This window comes from Pongo abelii, chromosome 3 (genome assembly GCF_028885655.2).
Source record: "Pongo abelii isolate AG06213 chromosome 3, NHGRI_mPonAbe1-v2.0_pri, whole genome shotgun sequence".
Lineage (NCBI taxonomy): Eukaryota > Metazoa > Chordata > Mammalia > Primates > Hominidae > Pongo > Pongo abelii.
This window is the reverse complement of record NC_071988.2, coordinates 63,239,336-63,260,361: the sequence shown is the minus strand read 5'-3', so window position 1 is coordinate 63,260,361 and position 21,026 is coordinate 63,239,336. Positions and strand designations below refer to the sequence as shown.

Here is a 21,026-nt window from a genome sequence, read left to right as displayed (position 1 = left end):
CAACCATTACCAATGGTGACACTTTAGATTTTTGACTTGCATAGGATTACGGTGAAATTACTGAAATTAAGAAGTTCCAGCAGAGAAGCAGTTTGGGGAGAACACCAGAGTTCTCTGTTGGCTTTGTTGACTATGAGGTGCTAATCTAACAGACAGTTGGGGGGAATATTCTCTTGTTGTCTTGGAATTGCCAGCAAGACTTGTACTGAAAAGAAAAGGTCCTCAGGACCCCACATTCTAAAGATAGCCACAAATGAGCCACCAGCATTGTGACCAGAGATGATCCCCACAGGGCTCACTAAGAGAAGCCAGAACTCATCCACCACCTTCCAACTCCCTTCCTCCTACCTGAAGTCATAAGAGAATGACTAGAGGGACTGGGAGGTTGGCCTTGTGGACAGAGCAGTGATGGTGGAGAGATGCTCCTTCTGGGGAGGGGGTGCTTTTCCTAGCTTAAGGCAAGTAAGTGATGGGAGGCTTCAAGATAAACTCACAATGGAGCAGCATCACTTTGAGCTGCCTTTGCAAGAAGGATACCAATCTTTTGTTCCCTGGCTGAGTGCTTGCTGCAGGCTCATTAGGAGATACTGGTGGAGCAGAGTGTGGTGAATGAGATCTGAGGACAGCTTGACATCTGCCCCTGAAGTCTCTGGTCTTCTACAGACTGGTGCCCACTTCTGGTCTAGACTTTTCTTGAGCCAGGTGGTCTCCTGGTATAGCCTGTATCCAAAGGACATAAAGGGGCTGTGGCATCAAGTGCTGAGGGAGAAAATGGGCATCCCCTAACCCTTTCAAGTTCTCTAAGTGCTCAGAGGGTGTGGAGGAGGACCACAGAGATTCTTTCAGCTCCTTGTGGAGAAGCAGGTAAGTGAACAGAAGGGTGCGAGCCATGGGTTGCCTACTCAGTGAGATACCCAACTTTCTGAGGGGTCAGTGACAGGGCAAAGATTAGTGCTGCCAAAGGAAAGACTACATCAGGAGAAGAGGCCAAGGAAGGCTGCTCCCTTCATGAAACCTTTCACTCCTCTATACCTCACCTCTGCCTCTCCCCAAGGAAGAGTGAGCTAGTGTCTCAGGCCAGATCACAATCCCTCTGGACTCAAAGCAGCCAGGACCACAGCTTCAGATTTCATTGGAAGGAAGAGAGAAGCCAAGAGGTAAGAAGCTATATTTAAGGACTGAAGTTTTGGATTGGACTAGATTAAGTTTTAATAACTGAAAATGATTGAATTATTATGGAATTGGGCCAGGATAATGTTAAGGGAGCCACTAACCAGCAAAAGAGTAGGAGTCAAGTCAGCACAACTAAAATTAGTTAAATAAATTAAATAAAACCATTTTGCGTTTGTCTTGATGACATGAGACTCAACAAACTCCAGTTACACCTACTAGACATTCATATAGAAACACATCAGTTTGGGTATATAAATCTAGAGCCCAGAAGGAAGATCAGGAATTGAAAGATAGATTTGGAAATGATGGTTATAGAGATGGACCCTGCTGATGGTTAAAACCATGGGACTAGATAAGAACTTTAGAGACAGTGACAAGCCCTAGGACACTCCACAGTGACACATCAAGCAAGAGTGGAGTCAGCAAATCACAGTGGGAAGCGGGCCTTGAGAGAAGTGAAATACAGTATACTGTGTCCCAGAAGCAAGAGAAGAAAATGTTTTCTGAGGAAGAGAATAGACAACTGTGATGGTACGTGGAGATGGCACCTTTGGAAGGTGATTTGGTCATCAGGGTGGAGCCCTCGCGATGGGATTAGTGCCCTTATCAAAGGACACATCAGAGTTTCCCTCCTCTCTCTGGTCTCCACCTTGTGAGGACACAGTGAGAAGTCGCCATCTGTAAGCTAGGAAGCAGGCCCTCTCTCACCAGAAACCAATCGGCTGGTGCCTTGCTCTCGGACTTCCACTCTCCAGAACTGTGAGAAATAAGTTTTTGTTGTTTACGCCATTCAGTCTATGGTATTATAGCAACCCAAACGGACTAAGACAACTGAAGCAAAGACATCGAGATGTCTAGAAATAAGAGAAGAATCTAGAAACTACAATGGTTATTTTTGGTCACTCAGCAGTGACCTGACAGAGGCCACCTTACCAGAGCGGTGGGAGCAGAGGTACAGGTGGACCAAGCTGAGGACAGACCAAGAGAGGAGGGTGCGGAGACCACCAATGACCCTTTCAGGAAGCTCTGCTGTCAAGAGGAGCAGAGCAACAGAGTGGTAGCTAACGGACTGGGGATGGGGAGTATGGAAGGTTTTCTTTGCGTCTGTTGAAAAAAATGAAATCTCTTGGGCATGTCTGCATGCCGAAGGGAAGGATCTAGGAGAGAGGGAGAGGCTAACCGTGGGACAGAGTCACCACAGCAGCAGGCCACACCCTGTTCTGAGCATTTCCCAGAAACTTACTCCTTTAACCTTCACAACAACTCTGTGAAGGAGATAGCATTAACTCCACATTTTACAGATGGGACAAAGCTGAGGCACCTAGAAATTACATAATTTTCCTAAACTCATCCACTTGCATTGGCTGCCAGGGCAAACCACTACAGAAGCCGTGTCCCCAACAAATGACAGAGGATGGGACCAGGGCATGTGAGGAGAGGCTGGCATTTGACAGGCTCAGGGACACCTCCTCCACAGACAGGAATGGATGGAGACTATGGCTACAGATGGAGGGAAGTTATGTGATGGAGCCATGATGGAATGAAGAGGGGCTCCTGCTTTCTTACTTGTTTTTACTAAGCACTGCATAAGGCACGACCATCAGATCAAACCAAGGGAAGAGAATTTAGGAGAGAAGAAAAGAAGTGAAATCGTCACTTCAGAGAATGAGAATACTAACATATTAAGGAAATAAAGTACAATGATGGTGCATGGCCATACACCATGCAGACAGACTAGCTAACACGCTTGAGAGTTATTTCCTCCATATTATTCGGCTGTTCAGGTTCCCAGTTTATACAGGTTTGGCCGGGGGGAGAGAGGAAGAGTATAAGGATATTTGTAGAAGTATGGTTATAGTGGAAAACCAAGGGATCTAAGTTGGATATGGAGAGAACCAACCACAGGAGCAGAAAGCATGACAGTAAAGAAACAGAGAGAGCGAGATGGGTCCGTGGATGAGAGGTCCCAATGGAACTGAGGCACTGTTGGAATGGGAGAACCAGAGCACACAAGCTGGACGTATAGAAGAGCCTGGTTAGGAGATGAATGCTTCAGTAGAGATTTTGGGAATAGTCCAGTTATTATAAAGATCAACATTAGACCATGGGAATGGTGGGTGAGGTGGAGAGAACCAATCCAGGATCAGAGAGACTTGGGTGCTGGGTGCAAATCCTCAAGAATGAAGACAGAGAGTAGTGACAGGAAGACAGTGAAGCAGTCTGTGGTCAGCAGCCAATGAGGAGGAACCAGGAGGTTGTAGTAACTGGAAGGGGGAAAGGGGGAGGGGTGGGAAAGTCAGAGGCCATGAGATTCAAAGGAGCTGGGTGTCTAAAGGAAGAAAGAGGAGATAAGGTTGGGAAGCAGCAGTAGGGTGCTAGGAGGACACTCACCCCACCCCCAGGGCTGCAGTACTTGTAGTGTGAGAAATAACAATAATAAACTGCATCCACGGGAGAGGGCTGTGGAGGAGATGGTGTCTGAAGGAAGCACCCCAGTTTCAATTAGGTCCAGGTGGTAAAGGTGTTCAGCACAGCAGTTGAGGAGACTTGAGGATGCAGGAGAGTTTGCTGTGACCGACCCGAAGTTCCAAAGGGCATGTGGAAGAAGCTAGAGGTTGGGGAGGAACAGAAACTGGGTCAGATGAGCAGAAGCATGGTAACAGAGGATATGAACAATATGGAAGCCCTTCCAGTGGACTGTGAGGCATGATGGGATTCATTCTCATAAGCCCCTGGTGTCCAGTCCAAGCTGAACAGTATGGGGCCACTGGGCAACGGTCCTCCCCTGCTGACCTCAGAGTGTGGTGCCCTAAGTAGGAACCCTGGGTGTGAGGGCCTCTTTTAGTTGTCTGTAGTTCAAAGGGGCTGGCAATGCAGGCACAACAGCAGGGAGGAAGAATTAGAAAATTAATTAGTCACAGTTCTGTTTCTACTGTACAACAAAGAATAATCATTTACCAGCTTAAGTAGGACAGTGATTAAAGGTGTTAGTTATTGGAAAGTATTGAATTGGTCTGGTTCTTGCTATGAATTCCAAGTATGATTTGAAAATGAACTTATGCCCTCAACTACACTCAAACACTAGTCACTTGAATCAATTCAGAATTAAAACACACAAATTATTTACTTGGACGGAATAAGCATAAGCAAGCCTCTTAAGGGTTCTTTCCTGCTGCGAACATTGACTAGAGTCCTTAGAACAGAAAGTATTCAGACTTGATTCTACTGAAAATTGCAATATGACATTGGTGGGCATTCAGTTGTTACTTATGACAGACCTTGTAATAAATTGCCGTGTGTATAAATTTAATATTTCATAATCCAAATGTCCATGAATGGATGACTAGTTGATGAAATGATAATATGTCTAGATAACATACCATATAATATACTTGTTTAAAATGAGGTATACACAATGAGATACCATCTCACACTTGTCAGAATGGCTATTATTAAAAATCAAAAAATAACATGCTGGTGAGGTTGCAGAGAAAAGGGAATGCTTATACACTGCTGGTGGGAGGGTAAACTAGTTCAACCATTATGGAAAGCAATATAGTGATTCCTCAAAGAACTAAAAATAGCAGTATCATTTGACCCAGTAATCCCACTACTGGGTATATACCCAAAGGCATATAAATCATTCTACCAGAAAGACACATGTACACATATGTTCACTGCAGCACTATTCACAACAGCAAAGCCCTAAATGCTTGTGAATAGTAGACTGGATAAAGAAAATGTGGTACATATACACTGTGGAATGCTATACAGTCATAAAAAAAGAATGAGATCATGTCCTCTTCAGGAACATGGATGGAGCTGGAGGCTGTCATCCTTAGCAAACTAACACGGGAACAGAAAACCAAATACTGTATGTTCTCACTTATAAGTAGGCACTAAATAGAACTTATGGACACAAAAAGGGGAACATTGGGACCTTCTTGAGGTAGGAGGTTGGGAAGAGAGAGAGGATCAGAAAGAAAAAGAAACTGTCAGGTACTACGCTTAGTACCCAGGTGATGAAATAATCTGTACATCAGACCTCTGAGTCATGAGTTTAACTATATATCAAACCTGCACATGTACCCCTGAACCTAAACCTAAACTATTTTTAAAAATTTAAAACATAAAAATGAGGTATATCTATACATACCAATGAGGTATTACCAAGTGAAGAGAGAGAGAGACAGTATGGGAGTACACACTGGGGGAGTGGGGGGACAGAGAGAGAAAGAAAGAGAGAGAGATTAGATAGATGATAGATAGATAGGTAGATAGATAGATAAGTAGATAGATAGATAGATAGATAGATAGATAGACAGATAGACAGATAGATAGATAGATGAGATCTTTTTTTTTTAGGGGTTACTTCTCCATGGTAAAAATATTGAGTATTTTATTTTTAAGTTTCTTCAGTCTTTATATTTTTTACAGTGTCCAGTTGTAGCACAGAGAAACAGGAGATAAATAAATAAGGTTTGTATTTATCATGGCCAGCAGAGAATCTCAAAGCTTAACCAAAAGGTTGTATTGTTCCTTGGATGAATCCTGTTTGTTATTTAAGCTTGTCTGAAAACTCGCCATTGCATGGATTTTTGTGCTTCCCTTGTGCCTAACATTTCCTGTTTCTCAGTTAAAACTGCATTTGCAGCAGAGTGTCCTGTGTCCAAACCAGACTGTGGTTTGCAGCAGTGGTGACCGAGTAATCCCTGTAAAAATTAATCAGTGTGAGTTGATCATCAAGATGCCTCATGTCTGACTGAAGAAGGAGATGCATTTCTTTTCTGGGGTGAGCAGGGAGGCTCAGAAGAGGGATGACAGGAGATGAATGGGATGGCATGGAGTCTGTGCCCTTCACAGTCCAAGGCTCTGGTTCTGAATCATAATGGAGAGAAGGTTTAACCATATAACTGAAGGGCATGGAGAAGAAGTCTACTCTATCCCACAACAGACCGAAAGACCACAGTGTAGAACTGACATTATACCCAGAGGCATTCTCCTGGCAGCCAAAGGAGCTTAGCGAGGAGACAAGAGCAGAAATTTTGAGTGGACAAGTTTCTAAATAAAAAGCAAACACTACCTTAGGGATGCCTGAAATAAGAAGGGAGATTCCAGGGAGGGAATGGGGAGACAACAGCTATCATGGTTTGGGCATCAATGTTAATACAGCTGCATCTGTAGTGAAGGCATGAGGGAGGCTATGTGGGGTTCACTATCAAACAAGGTTATCAGGAATTAGCCTGTCCAAAAGTATGGGTCCATATCTCTTTTCTTGCTGGGAGATTCCATTACATATTCCTCATTTCCATATTTCTGGCCCCTTAAAAAACTGTCATTTACTATATTTATAGGACTACATTCCAATTTAGGTCAGAACTTCTTTAACCAATCCTGAAGGCTGTCAAAATGCTTGGTTTCTCTTTTAAAATTCAAATTACTCCATGCTAATATCAGAAAAGCTCATGTAATCTTCAATTTATCTTTGAGTTTTGATCTAATTTTATGTGAAAAATTTCCACTTGATAGTGCGATTTTTAAAAACTGCCCTCTTTGGGCATTTAATCAAACACTGATCACATAAGGGTTCATTTTTTCAAAGAACAAACCCATCAACTGAGAATCCTTGCAAATGTACTTGATTTTAAGTAAAATGGCTGGGCATTCTGAAATAAGAATAGTAGGGTTTTTAAAAAACTGAGGTTTAATGACATTTGTCACGTGCCTGCATTCAAGTACTAGGCTGTAACTTTTAGCAAAACTAAGTCTTTAAGAATGTGCCATAAGCTCTACTGGAAAGAATATAAATAATGGAAGCCGGAGCCTGGAAAATGGCAAGCTGGCTCAGCCTTCTGTAGCATCATTCATTAGATCCAACTCCAAAAGCTAGAAGTCATAAAAAATGCATGCAGGATTTCTTTTTAAGCATTAACACACCACTACTTTAAATGTTGTTTCTGACTGAGAAATTCCTCTCTGCAGGTACTTTTTACCCCTGTAACCTCAGCAAACTGCCAGGGCCTCAGGAGACTAAACAAACTGCCAACTTAAAAATTCATTACAGTATCTGCTCCCTTTCCAAGACATAAAATGTATTCTGTAATATTTGCTCTTCTGAATCCTGAGACTTTAATCTTCAAGGCTTTGTGTGCTTGTTTGACACCATCTCTTGTCCATTATTTTTAAAAACACATCATATTCGAAAGTTCTAAAACGAGAAGTGAAAATGCTGCTAGTCAGCATATTAATTTCCCTGAAATAAGCAATATCAATAGTGATGACAAAAGTTACATCAATGCACTAGATTCCTGGGAAGGAAGTGTGAAATGCTAAACTACATAGTTAGCAGTTACCAACTAATGGTAGCAAATGGATGATAAAATCCAGGGGCATGAACTCACTGTTAGAAGTCCATGAACAGAAGAAATTCAATTTCATATAGCTACAAAGATAACATAAAATTATCAAGTATATAATATAAAAATGTGATGATCAGGCACCATTTTGAAAACATAAAGACTAGCCATCTGGGCAAAGGCCCAGACTTAGTACAGATAAAGCAGGTGGCTGCTTACCTTATCACATCTCAAAGACTTCTAAAAAGGGCCCATGAACTCAAGATGGCTATAGCTCAAGTAGGCGTAGTCAAGACTTCTGCACTGCAGAATGGGCACATAGAAAAAGAAGGAAACGAGCAACCAGAATGAAGGAAACTGACCCAGCCAAAGAGTAAAGAGGGATTCCTGAGAAAGTGATAAAAGAGTGAAAAATAGAGGTTATTGACATTATTTTATTTTAAAATAATCCCTTATGGTGTAGGTCATGATTAAGAACCAGATTTTCTTTCTCAGAAAACTTGGGGCTGAATTCCTAAGTGAATTCAGTTCAAAGTACTTGTCTAAAATTTAGTCTGTGGCAAATATAGTAGAAATGGGTTAAATGAATTAAGGAATTGAAAGGACTAATAAAAAAATCATAGATTATTTATGGATAATGTTTCTGTTCTAAAGAAATATAGCACTTTTTTTATTGCAGTAAGAGAACAGAGGCAAAGAGAACAATTTGATTAGACAGAGTTACAAGAAAAGCCCCCAAAACTCCAAGAGTTTAGCCAATAATCATAGCCCATTATGAATTAAATCAGAAATAAGCAAAGTCACTTCAAAGGGACGGAATGGCTAATTTAAGAGTATGATCTGACTATAACTTCACCTTGATGATATTGGTATATGTCATGAGAGAATGTGTCACTCAAAAGAGCAATCGGTCTCAAAACACAGGACATGGGGACTTGGAAAGAGTTAGCAATCAGTTCCCAGCACTGGCGAGACACTGAATCTGGAATATAGTTGCTTCACTCTCGAAGTGCTCTTAACTACAGGGCTTAGATTTCTACCAGGTAGCCCCTTGGCCTGGATAAAAGATCCCTTAAAACCACTTATATAACTTTACTTCAATTCTGTCTTCACTTAGCAACCCTCCAACTGTTAATTCAGCCTCTCAGTCACCCTGATACTGGAAGGGTTCATTAGATGATAAAAATGATTATTTTAGTAACTGGAAAGAGATATTCTCCATAGAAATTAATAAATCAACAATCAGATTTATACACCATTTGCTCATAAGTTAATATGAACCTGTCTTCTCCTCTTGTCTCAGGTAGCATCCTGTGAGACGCTGGCACAGAAACTTCCAGAATTGCAAATTTAATATCAAACCCAGATGATGGGAATTCCACCATCCCATGAGTCAGCTTGGCAGCCAGTTAGCTAGCCCCCTTAAGTGGCTCTACCCCCTCATGTTATTAAAAAAAAAAAAAGAAACATGTGGTGGAGCACAGTGGCTCACATCTGTAATCCCAGCACTTTGGGAGGTGGAGGCGGGCAGATCGCTTGAGGTCAGGAGTTCGAGACCAGCCTGGCCAACATTGTGATACCCTGTCTCTACTAAAAATACAAAAAATTAGGTGGGTGTGGTGGCACTCACCTGCAGTCATAGCTACTCAGGGGGCTGAGATATAAGAATTGCTTGAACCTGGGAGGCAGAGGCTGCAGTGAGCTGAGATTTCGCCATTGTATTCCAGCCTGGGTGACAGAGCAATACTCTGCCTCAAAAAAAAAAAAAAAAAAAGAAAGAAAGAAAGAAACATGTAAGAATACATGACTCACTTCATATCCTGTGAATTTAGTACCAGATGATTACGAGTCAGAAATCAACTATGTACATCAATAACTAGTATTAAATTCATTAGATTGTGCAAGGAGAGATACTGTATCTTTTTTTGTTGTGGGCCATCACACAATGTCTGACATTTTAGGAATGCATGAAGTATTTTTCAAATAAAAAAAATTTTAAGAAAGGAAAGGAGATGAAGCAGAAATAATCCAGTTTCTTTCCAGAAGATTAAGCTACTGATGAGACACGATGACTTTTCATATGACTTACATCAAGTGGTTTCCTTCCTTTTGAGGAGCTATTCATAAAACTTTTGGAGGATAGAGAGAACTATGAAAATAAATCAATCATATAATTGGACTGTTCCTTATGGTACAAGGGTGGGAAGATGTAAGTTGGTCCTCCTTCAATATAACCATAAATTAAGGTTATCTTAAAATCATTTCCTATTTATATTTACTATCCTGCCTGAAGAAAAGAGAAACCTGAAAGTCTACTGTGTTTGTCTATTATATGACTCAGGTATACACAGTCTACAGAGCTAAGTTTCAACAAAAAAATATAATGTTGAAGAAAGAGAGACTAATAACCCATAAAAAGGTGATAAACAGCTACTCTGATGTTGTCCTTATGCTCTCTGAGGGAAGAGATGAGATAAGCCATAGTAGATCAATGAGGACATTGAAACCCTTGTTACGGAGACTCAGCAAGCCTTTTGCACACACTATAGACACTGCTGCATCATCTTGAATTATGCAGTGTGCAAGTATTATGAGCTGCCTAACATCTAAGCTAGTCCTATGCTGTTATAAGGTCAGAGATCAGGGTCCAAAAAAGGGACTTATTAAAATTTAGTGAGGACATCACGCTAAGTGAAATAAGCCCATCACAAAAGGACAAACCCTGTATGATTCCTCTTATATGATGTACTTAGAGTAGTCAAATTCATAGAGAAAGAAAGCAGAATAGAGGTTACCAGGGGTTTGGGGAAGGGAAAATGGGAGGTTAATGGGTACAGATGTCATTTGGAATGACAAGTTCTGGAGATGGATGGTGTTGATGGCTGCACAATATGAATGTACTTAATACCACTGAACTGTACACTTAAAATGGTTAAAATGGTCCATTTTATGTTGTGTATATTTTACCACAATAAAAAAAAATCTAGGCTAGGCACAGTGGCTCACGCCTGTAATCCCAGCACTTTGGGAGGCCAAGGCAGGTGGATCACAAGGTCAGGAGTTCAAGACCAGCCTGGCCAACATGGTGAAACCCCGTCTCTACAAAAAATACAAAAAAATTAGCCGGGCGTGGTGGCAGGCACCTGTAATCCCAGCTACTCGGGAAGCCAAGGCAGAGAATTGCTTGAACCCAGGAGGCAGAGATTACAGTGAGCCAAAATAGTGCCACTGCACTCCAGCTTGGCAACAGAGTGAGGCTCCATCTCAAAATAAATAAATCTATTTATTTACATATTTAAAATAAATAAATCTATTTATTTACATATTTAAAATAAATAAATCTATTTATTTACATATTTAAAATAAATCTATTTATTTACATATTTAAAATAAATAAATCTATTTATTTACATATTTAAAATAAATAAATCTATTTATTTACATATTTAAAATAAATAAATCTATTTATTTACATATTTAAAATAAATAAATCTATTTATTTATATATTTAAAATAAATCTATTTATTTATATATTTAAAATAAATCAATCTATTTATTTATATATTTAAAATAAATCAATCTATTTATTTATATATTTAAAATAAATCAATCTATTTATTTATATATTTAAAATAAATAAATCTATTTATTTATATATTTAAAATAAATCTATTTATTTATATATTTAAAATAAATCTATTTATTTATATATTTAAAATAAATAAATACATGTATTTATAAATATATTTATATATTTAAAATCAATAAATATATTTATATATTTAAAATCAATAAATATATTTATATATTTAAAATCAATAAATATATTTATATATTTAAAATCAATAAATATATTTATATATTTAAAATCAATAAATTTATTTATATATTTAAAATCAATAAATTTATTTATATATTTAAAATCAATAAATTTATTTATATATTTAAAATCAATAAATTTATTTATATATTTAAAATCAATAAATTTATTTATATATTTAAAATCAATAAATTTATTTATATATTTAAAATCAATAAATTTATTTATATATTTAAAATCAATAAATTTATTTATATATTTAAAATCAATAAATTTATTTATATATTTAAAATCAATAAATTTATTTTATATATTTAAAATAATAAATTTATTTATTTATATATTTAAAACATATAAATTTATTTATTTATATATTTAAAAAATATAAATATATTTATTTATATATTTAAAATAAATAAATTTATTTTATATATTTAAAATTATAAATATATTTATTTATATATTTAAAATAAATATATTTATTTATATATTTAAAATAAATAAATATATTTATTTATATACTTAAAATAAATAAATATATTTATTTATATACTTAAAATAAATAAATATATTTATTTATATACTTAAAATAAATAAATATATTTATTTATATACTTAAAATAAATAAATATATTTATTTATATATTTAAAATAAATAAATTTATATATATATATATATATAGTGAGTAAAAAAATATTGTGAAGGCACAATTTGAATGGGGTGAAATCAGCCACCCAGATGCAGCAACCTCTTCTTCCCATTCAGATGCCTGGCATATTAAAATGCTCTTAGAATTAGTCTTCCATTATGACCCTTAAGCATAGTTAGAATGTCCCTCTCTTACTGGAAATAAATGATTCTAAGAACTCAAGCATCTGCCGCTAATAGCCATTGCCTTCATTTACTGAGGGCAAGTTTTGCGCTAGTACAGATCCCTTTACTTAAGCCATTTCTTTGGAATGAGATTCCACACCCTTGTATTCTTGCCCTGGCCTGACTCTTCAGCCTCACTTTTCTCCAGCTCTATGTCCAATTGCTGCATTTCCCTAAAATGTACCACAATCTTTTGCCCCTCCAGCTCTACACACACACACACACACACACACACACACACACACACACACACACACACACACACACGGCTTTTCTTGTATATGTGGTTCCCTCCTCCTTACATTTAGCCAACTCTGGTGCATCCAGCTGACTTCAGTTCAAGACTTCGGCTTCCTTTGATAAACATCCTGATCACCACCGGAACCAGTGTTCCTCAGACCTGGCTCCACATTAGAATCACCTGGGGCAGCTTAAAAATTACTGATCCCTGGCTACACTTCCAGAAATTTATTTAACTGGTCTGCGACCAGGGCATTGTTCGTTTGTTTAAAAAACAAAAACAAAAAACGTCTCTATGGGATCTTATTCAACAGTGGAGGCAGAGAACCACTGGCCTAAACTGGGTTATTTTCCCCCTTGCCACCTGATGCCTCTCATGCTTCTCCCTATCTTAGCACACATCTTATTTTATTAAAATCACTTGTTAGTTTAGGCCTCCCCTTTGAAGCTCAAGTTTACCATCATATTCACAGGGCCTAGAACAGCACCCAGCACATTGTAAGGGCTCAACTACTGTGAACAAATGTGAACCAGAAAGAGCCAGTCCCTCAAGATGGATCCCAAATAGCTAACTGGGCCTAAATTTAAAACAGAGCCAAGCAGCCACTTGCTGACTAAAGGTCACACACATACTTTGAGTTCCCTGAAAACCCACACCTCTGCTCAACTTTGAGACTTTCAGAGCTCACCTGAACCAACCAAACGGGGCTCAGCTGTATCAGCCAATCAGAACTAAGAGCATTTTAACCCTTAATTTGCATAAATGGATCTGATTGGGAACCTGAGCAGGAACTTTTGCTATAAAATCCAAACCCTCCCTTTGTTCTCTGGAACATACCTTTGTTTTACACCAGGCTGTGTTACACCAGGCTATGTCACCCCAGTTTGCAATGGAATAAAGTCTCTTTCCTCCAAATTCATTTTCAAATAACTTTTGTTTACATTACCTTGAGTTGCTTTCTTGAATTAATTTTGTACCCACTAAATGAGGCTCAGAGAGGCTAAATCGTTTACCCAAAGTCACACAACAATTGAACAGCAGAGTAAGGACTAGAATTTAGCTCTCTCTGACTACAAAACTCTGTTTACTACACTACACTGCTTTCTGGCTTCTTGAATAAGTTGCTCATAATGAAATGAGTTATTCCTACTGAACAAGTTCAAAATAAAGATGAAACCAGAAGTGTGCTGTGAATAACTGGATGACACACATCCAAAGATCACTCAATTTCCTAAGTACTCAGGGACAAGCTTTTGTAAAATCTGGACCTCAGATGAACAATCAGCAACATACTCTTGAACAGGCTTAATCACCACTCTCAGAGGGACATTTATTTCTCAGTGCTTAGAACTCTTTTTTCTAGTACTCTAGATCCATTAAAACCTAAAATGGTTTGGATGTATCAAGTTTCTGAGTAAAAAACAACAAACAAAACAAAACCAGGAAGAGAAAATTGTGAATTGTAACGGCCACTGTAACTTTCTTAGGCAACCACGCCAGTACTGCTGACAGCCACTCACTCAATTTTAGATAGGACCTGTTATACATGTGTTCAAAATACAAAACTAGGACTTCAAGTTTCCTGTGGCCACTCAGTCTCTGCCACAGTATGTATTTTCACACAAAGGCAGACACTGCTGAAACTGCCCCACTGCCTGTCTACGGCAGAGCGCACACCATGGTTCTAGATGCACCAGCATGAAGCTGCTTTCCAAAATACAGGCAGTGTTGACATCTGAGGTTTGCTAATGTCCTGAGATGAACTTCCACCGCTGAGGTTTCTCTGACTGCTCAGGAGCGGAGCTTGGCTGCCAAGTGCCAGATGGCATAGAAGTGCCAACTGCTTACTTGTCAGTACCCAACCCCAGCTTTTATTATGGAAAATTTTTAAGCATATACAATAGTAAGTAAACGCTTCTACCCACTATGAAACCAGATAGTAAGCATAGAGTGTACGAGTCTTTGATTAAGACGGTGAGTCAGGGCCAGGTGGCTGGGGCCTGTAATACCAGCACTTTGGGAGGCCTAAGTGGGCAGATCCCTTGAGCCCAGGGGTTCAAACCAGCCTGGGCAACATGGTGAAACCCCATCTCTACAAAAAATACAAAAATTAGTCGATTGTAGTGGCATGCGCCTGTAGTCCCAGCTACTCGGGAGGCTGAGGTGGGAGGATCGCTTGAGTGTGGGAGATACAGGCTGCAGTGAGCCGTGACTGTGCCACTGCACTTCAGCCTGGGTGTTAGAGTGAGACCTTGTCTCAATTAAAATAATAATAATACGGTGAATCAGGCTACAATCCTAGGTTTGCACAGTGTTCTAGTGGCATATTTGTCAGATGGGCCACTTGGCACTTGGCACAAATGAATAGATACCTTATTTTATTTTATTATCCTGGAAGTCTCACAACCATTTCTCCAAGCTTGCCGGTGTAATCTTTTGGAACTTTATGGGGAGGCCTATAGCTTTCATTGCATCACTCGCTGGGAATAACTTAACAGACAGGAAATCATAGTGTTTACGAGTAGAAGCTTTGGTCAGGTACTCTGGGTGTACTCTGGGTGAGTCCCAGTTCCACCGTGTATTAATCTTGTGAACCTTGAACAATTTGTTTTAACATCTCTTAGCTTCCTTTCCTTCATCTATGAAAGGTAAAAAGAAAAGTAGCTAATAGGGTTATTGAGAGAATTAAATGAAATAATACAAGTAAAATACTTAGAACAACGCAGTTTGGTTTTTTTAAAATAAGTGTTCCATAAATGGCAGTGGTGGATACTGTGAGTTACAGCTGTGTTCATTCCTATAATCTTTTCCTACTTGGTCTTGGTTTTATTAAAGGCCTCCGCCCTAGCAGCCATTCCCTGGGGTCCCATGGTGTCTCACGACCATAGACACTTCACTTACATTTCTCGCTGTAATGTTCAAAGAGCCTACAGATGGCTGAGTGAGTTGTATAATCAAAGTAGCTCTGATGTCAGGGGATGGTGAAGTCACTCTGGCCTGAATATATGGAAGGCTTGGTGCAGGAGATGAAACTTTTAAAGTTAATTTAATTTAATTTAATTATATTTTGCCCCAATCCCTAGTATTTGTTGGATTCATTAAAAATACACATAATACAATGGTGAAAATAAACAGGTTAGAGTCAGAAAGAGGGGAGAATACAGACAGGGAAATAGAAAGCTAGCTATAGTATTTCACCAAATTGTGTCCCAGGAAATCTTAGGCTTGATGTGCGCAAATCAGGATGTAAATATCCTCTTACCAAAGCAAAGAAGGAAAATATAATCAATTGCAAAACTCATATATGTCAATATATATCTCATATGCCAGGCACTGTTGTAAACATTTCATCTGTACTGGCTCACTTAATGGTCACTGCTAACACTCTATCAATTGGTGGTGTTTTTGCTGTTTTTATGGATGGAAAACTGAAGCTCAGAAGGTGAAATAAGTGGTCCCATGTTCTCTGTGGCTGCACTGAAATTTGAACCCTGGTAACCTGGGTTCAAGACCTAGGCTTGTCCAGACCTTAAAAGGTCTGTTCTGTTAGACAATGTGGCACAGAGAATAGCAAACCGGCAGTGTAGAGAAAGCATTTGTTATCACTGAGATGTGAGTCCCCATAAAGACAAAACAGGTTAACAAAGCATACTAGTTTCCAGATTTGAAGATTTCCCAGATCAATTAAAATATTTTTTAAATGGTGAGGGGTAGAGGAATATTATGTACAATTGGCAACCTCTTTTTTGTTTGTACATGCCAAGTAATAGCATTAAAATAACTACCAGGGTTGGGAAAACAGGCTAACCATATGCAGAAAACTGAACAGAAAACCAAACACTGCATGTTCTCATTCATAAGTGGGAATTGAACAATGAGAACACCTGGATACAGGGAGGGGAACATCATACACAGGGGCCTGTCGGGAGGTGGGGGGCTAGGAGAGGGAGAGCATTAGGACAAATACCTAATGTAGTTGACAGGTTGATCGGTGCAGCAAACCACCATGGCACATGTATACCTATGTAACAAACCTGCACGTTCTGCATATGTATCCCAGAGCTTAAAATACAAAAAAAAAAAAGAAAGAAAGAAAGAAAGAAAAGCTACCAGGAGCATCAACATAGCTCCTCACAAAATAAATGACCTTGGCCAGGCTTGGTGACTCATGCCTGTAATCCCAACACCTGAGGAGGCCGAGATGGGTGGATCACCTGAGGTCGGGAGTTTGAGACCAGCCTGCCAACATGGTGAAACCCGGTATCTACTGAAAATACAAAAAAATCAGCTGGGTGTGGTGATGGGCGCCTATAATCCCACCTACTCAGGAGGCTGAGGCAGAAGAATCACTTGAACACGGGAGGTGGAAGTTGTAGTGAGCCAAGACTGTGCCATTACACTCCAGCCTGGGCAACAGAGGGAGACTCTGTCTCAAAAAACATAAATAAATAAATAAATAAATAAATAAATAAATAAATTTAGGCACTGAAATATATATATACACACATACATACTATATATATTATACACACACACACACACACACACAAAGAGCATAATCTAAAAACTAAAGGACCTTGCTTCAAAAATGTGAATAAATTCAGCTTTGTGAAAAATATACACATACACTGTCCATATCATTCTCATTTTACCTGTTTGGTGAAGACCAGTCGGAGAAACTCAGTGCTGCATTTGAGAATCGCTGACAGTCTCCCCCCGGATTACCTCTGTGACCTAAGAACACCAATGGCCTATGGCAGAACTGAGGGCTCCATTGAGACCATGGTTGGTCTCAAAATTAGGTTCTTAAGAACCAGTTGATGTGATCAGATCAGAAAACACAGAAGGTCTGCGAAGAGCAGCCTGAGAGGGAGCCATTGGTTCGTGATTATCATACAAGGTGTACACGGTACTCAAAATATAAGCACATCCCTGCCGTGGCTGAGATACACCACAGTGACACTTAGTGTGAGGACATCATTTCAGTCTTGAATGAAAGCTATGACTGTTACTTTTAAAAGGATATGAAATGCAAAACGAAAATATAAGATTAACACCGGGAACATTATTAGATTTTCCTGATGCTAACAGATTGGCAGCATTTTTTTTCTATTTTGTTTGCTAAAAAATTTGAGTTGCTTATAAATTTATTCTAAAACTCACTAGACACTTTCAGAGGCTGAAGTGAGCAGCCACAGTGTTTAGGGAGTTGTATTTACAATACCTACTGTTCCTCTATTTCCATTAGAATGCAATTATCCTGCTTGGGGAAAAATAAAGGTCACTGGGTTAATGGAGCGCACCTTTCTTTTTTAGTCCATAAATAATAAACCAAATATAATATTTAAAAAGAAAACCACATCCTATATATCACTGTATTTCTGATGTTTTTTTCATAGGACATTTGAGTATATGGTGCTTACTCTGGCCATAGTAGTTGCAGTCCAGCAAGTTCTTATACCACTGGTTCAGTAAAGAAGAATATAGAATGCATCTATTAAGTTGATATTCATAGATACTAAAATGTTCCAGAAATTTCTCATGATATTTTCAAATCAGATTACTGTACATTCTACTCTGAATTTGAGGAGCATGTCACAGAATGATTTACATACAGAAAAACTCACGAACTTTATCTGATAAGTATCGACAAAGGTATCCATTTGAAAAATTCGAATCATTATAGACTCAAGCACATTCTGGGCTTCCATAATGGCCTACTGAGAGTAGAGAGTAGACAGTACTTATGACCACACTAATATTAATAAATATCTCTAGGCAAGATTCTGTTGCTACTAGGTTCCCTAATGAAAAACACAAAGACTTTCCTCCCAGTTAAATAGCTGAATAGGGCTCTCAGCCCAAAGGAGTCTAATCAATGCTTTCACTTCAGTTTCCCAAGGGATCAACTAAGCAATCCCTCCAGTACCTGGCACATCAAGATTTATAAGGCAGAGGAGGAATGCATGGCCTAAATAGCTTCAGAAAGCCATTTGTCATGAGTAATAAAAAAAACACCTTAGAGTAGCTGCTGTTAGATCACCATTACCCTCAAACTAAGGCTGCATGTCTCATGAGATTTATCTGATAAATATTTTTAAATAAAAAGGAATTATAGTACACTCCTGAGCCTGCTATAAAAATTGTTAAACACTTGTAATTACTCCCCAAAAATAATAAAAATGAAAAACTCTGCTTTCCACTTGACACAGGCTTGTGCAACAAAAATCATTGTGATTGTCAAACAACAGAGTCACACACAGCTACTGCCTCATTAAGTGTTCCAGCAGCATCATAGCATGGCCCTGGGAAGAGGTATTTTAACTTTAAATTATAAACCTACCAATGAACCAGTCAACCATTTTCCTAAACAATACAGCACTTACAGTCACTTGACAATTTTTTTTAATTTGATGAACATGTTTGCCATCAACAGTGTCATTATTCTTTATTATAATTAACAACAGTAACTAATAGTAATAATACCATTTCTGCCAGGTACTAATCAAACAGATTTACATGGATTATCCTGAAAACATCTTATGGTCTGTGGCAATCTGTTATCAAACTAAGGTTACTGATCTACCAGCACAAAGCATCAAGATCTAACACTATGCCATAGACAAATTTTTTGTTAGTATTCATTCTCAATGTAAATATTTTGGGCTTTGGCATTTATCAAGGTTTCCCAAAAAGATTTTCTTAAAATATTAGATGTTTTTAGGACTATGATCAGATATTTACCTCTTTACTTATTACCAGAAGTTTTACATCTGTTTCACATAAAATTGAAGTAGGTAGATTGGCATTAATTGAAAGGCAGATTTCCTGAAAAATAAAAACAAATGCCTCTCTTCTAGAATTATTTCAGCTCTGACATTATTCTTATAATAAACTCTGGGAAACTGGAATTATAAGTATGCATTATTTTAAGCAAATAATTTTTAAAAAATAAATCGAGCTTACAGAATTAAGAAATATGAACTATTTGGACTTTACTTTCAAATAATTCATCAGCCTTGGCAGAACTACTTTGGGCAAACTATTGCACTAAAACAGAACATCAGGTTGAATGATTCTTTACTATGGAATGCCTCATGTGTTAAAACAGAAGCATGATCTGTAAGAATACATAATGCTGTGTCCTACCTACATTCAGCACTCTGTTACTGAGGAAAGCGGTGCTTTGTTCTGAAGATGACAAGCCTGAAGGGAGAAGCTGACAGCGATCCATGATGCTCAGTGAGGGGGGATAGTGTTAGTGTGACTGTACACAAAATTATAACACTTTTTGTGATTACAAAATAGTTGGGAGGCTGAGGCAGGAGCATTACTTTAGGCCAGGAGTTCGAGACCAGCACAGGTGGCACACTGAAACCACATCTCTATAAAACAATTTTTTTAAATAGCGGGCGCGGTGGCTCACGCCTGTAATCCCAGCACTTTGGGAGGTCGAGGCGGGCTGATCACCTGAGGTCAGGAGTTCAAGACCAGCTTGGCCAACATGGTAAAACCCCATCTCTACTAAAAATACAAAAATTAGCGGTATGGTGGCACATGCCTGTAATCCCAGCTACTCGGGAGGCTGAGGCTGGAGAATTGCTTGAATCCAGGAGGCAGTGGTTGCAGTGAGCCGAGATTGTACCACTGCACTCCAGCCTGGGTGACAGAGCAAGACTCTGTCTCAAAAATCGAACAAATGAACAAAATCCAAGCATGGTGGCATGTGCCTGTAGTCAGCTACTTGGGAGGCTGAGGTGGGAAGATTGCTTGATTCCAGGAGTGGAAGGCTGCAGTAAGCTATGATTGCACCACTGCACTCCAGCCCGGGAAACATAGCAAGACCCTGTCTCTAAAAAAAATAATAATAACAAGTAAATAAATAAATAAAATTGAAAAAGATGTGGCAATAAAGACTCAAGGTAGGGGTATCTTAGGGAAAGGAGCATGCTCTGACTTCAAAGTTAAAGTTGAGAAACGCCAGTCTAGATGATCTCCAAGTTCCTTTCCTTTAGTTGAAAAACCAATGGCTTGATTTGGTCTCACACAATTGAGGCAGCGCAGTGGAGTGAACGATCAGTAACATCAGTATTCTTCTCTTATTTCTGCCACTCATCAGCTGTGTAAACAGGAGCAATTTGATTAACTGCTCTGGTTCTCCATTTATGAAGGAGTAAAGTCAAAAGGTTTGTTTAGCTAACCGCTGTGGCTCCATCTCATACTAACAATTGCTTATCTTGGGCAGAACCTTGGAGTCCACAGAGGATCAGAAAGTACTAAGGGGGCCTCCTGAGCGCCTCCAGCACTATAATGTCTGCCCTGTCAAGGCCGGCCAGCTCTCTCGAGTAGCTGGGATTACAGACACACGCCACCACACCCGGCTAATTTTTGTATTTTTAGTGGAGATGGGGTTTCATCATGTTGGCCAGGCTGGTCTCGAACTCCTGACCTCAGGAGATCCGCCCGCCTTGGCCTCCCAAAGTGCTGGGATTACAGGCATGAGCCACTGCACCCAGCTGGGTTTGATTTTTTTTTTAATTGCTGGAAATACATGATTTGTT

The 21,026-nt window shown here is 38.9% G+C and overlaps 1 long non-coding RNA gene across 1 annotated transcript in view; it reads right to left on the bottom strand.

Moving 5' to 3' along the window:
* LOC129058990 (uncharacterized) overlaps positions 1–13,170 on the bottom strand; it is a 36,590-nt gene extending 23,420 nt beyond the window's left edge. The window contains exon 1 of the long non-coding RNA XR_008524526.2: positions 12,527–13,170. This is a non-coding gene — a long non-coding RNA (uncharacterized LOC129058990). The remainder of the gene's footprint in view (positions 1–12,526) is intronic.
* Between the last annotated feature and the right edge of the window lie 7,856 nt (positions 13,171–21,026).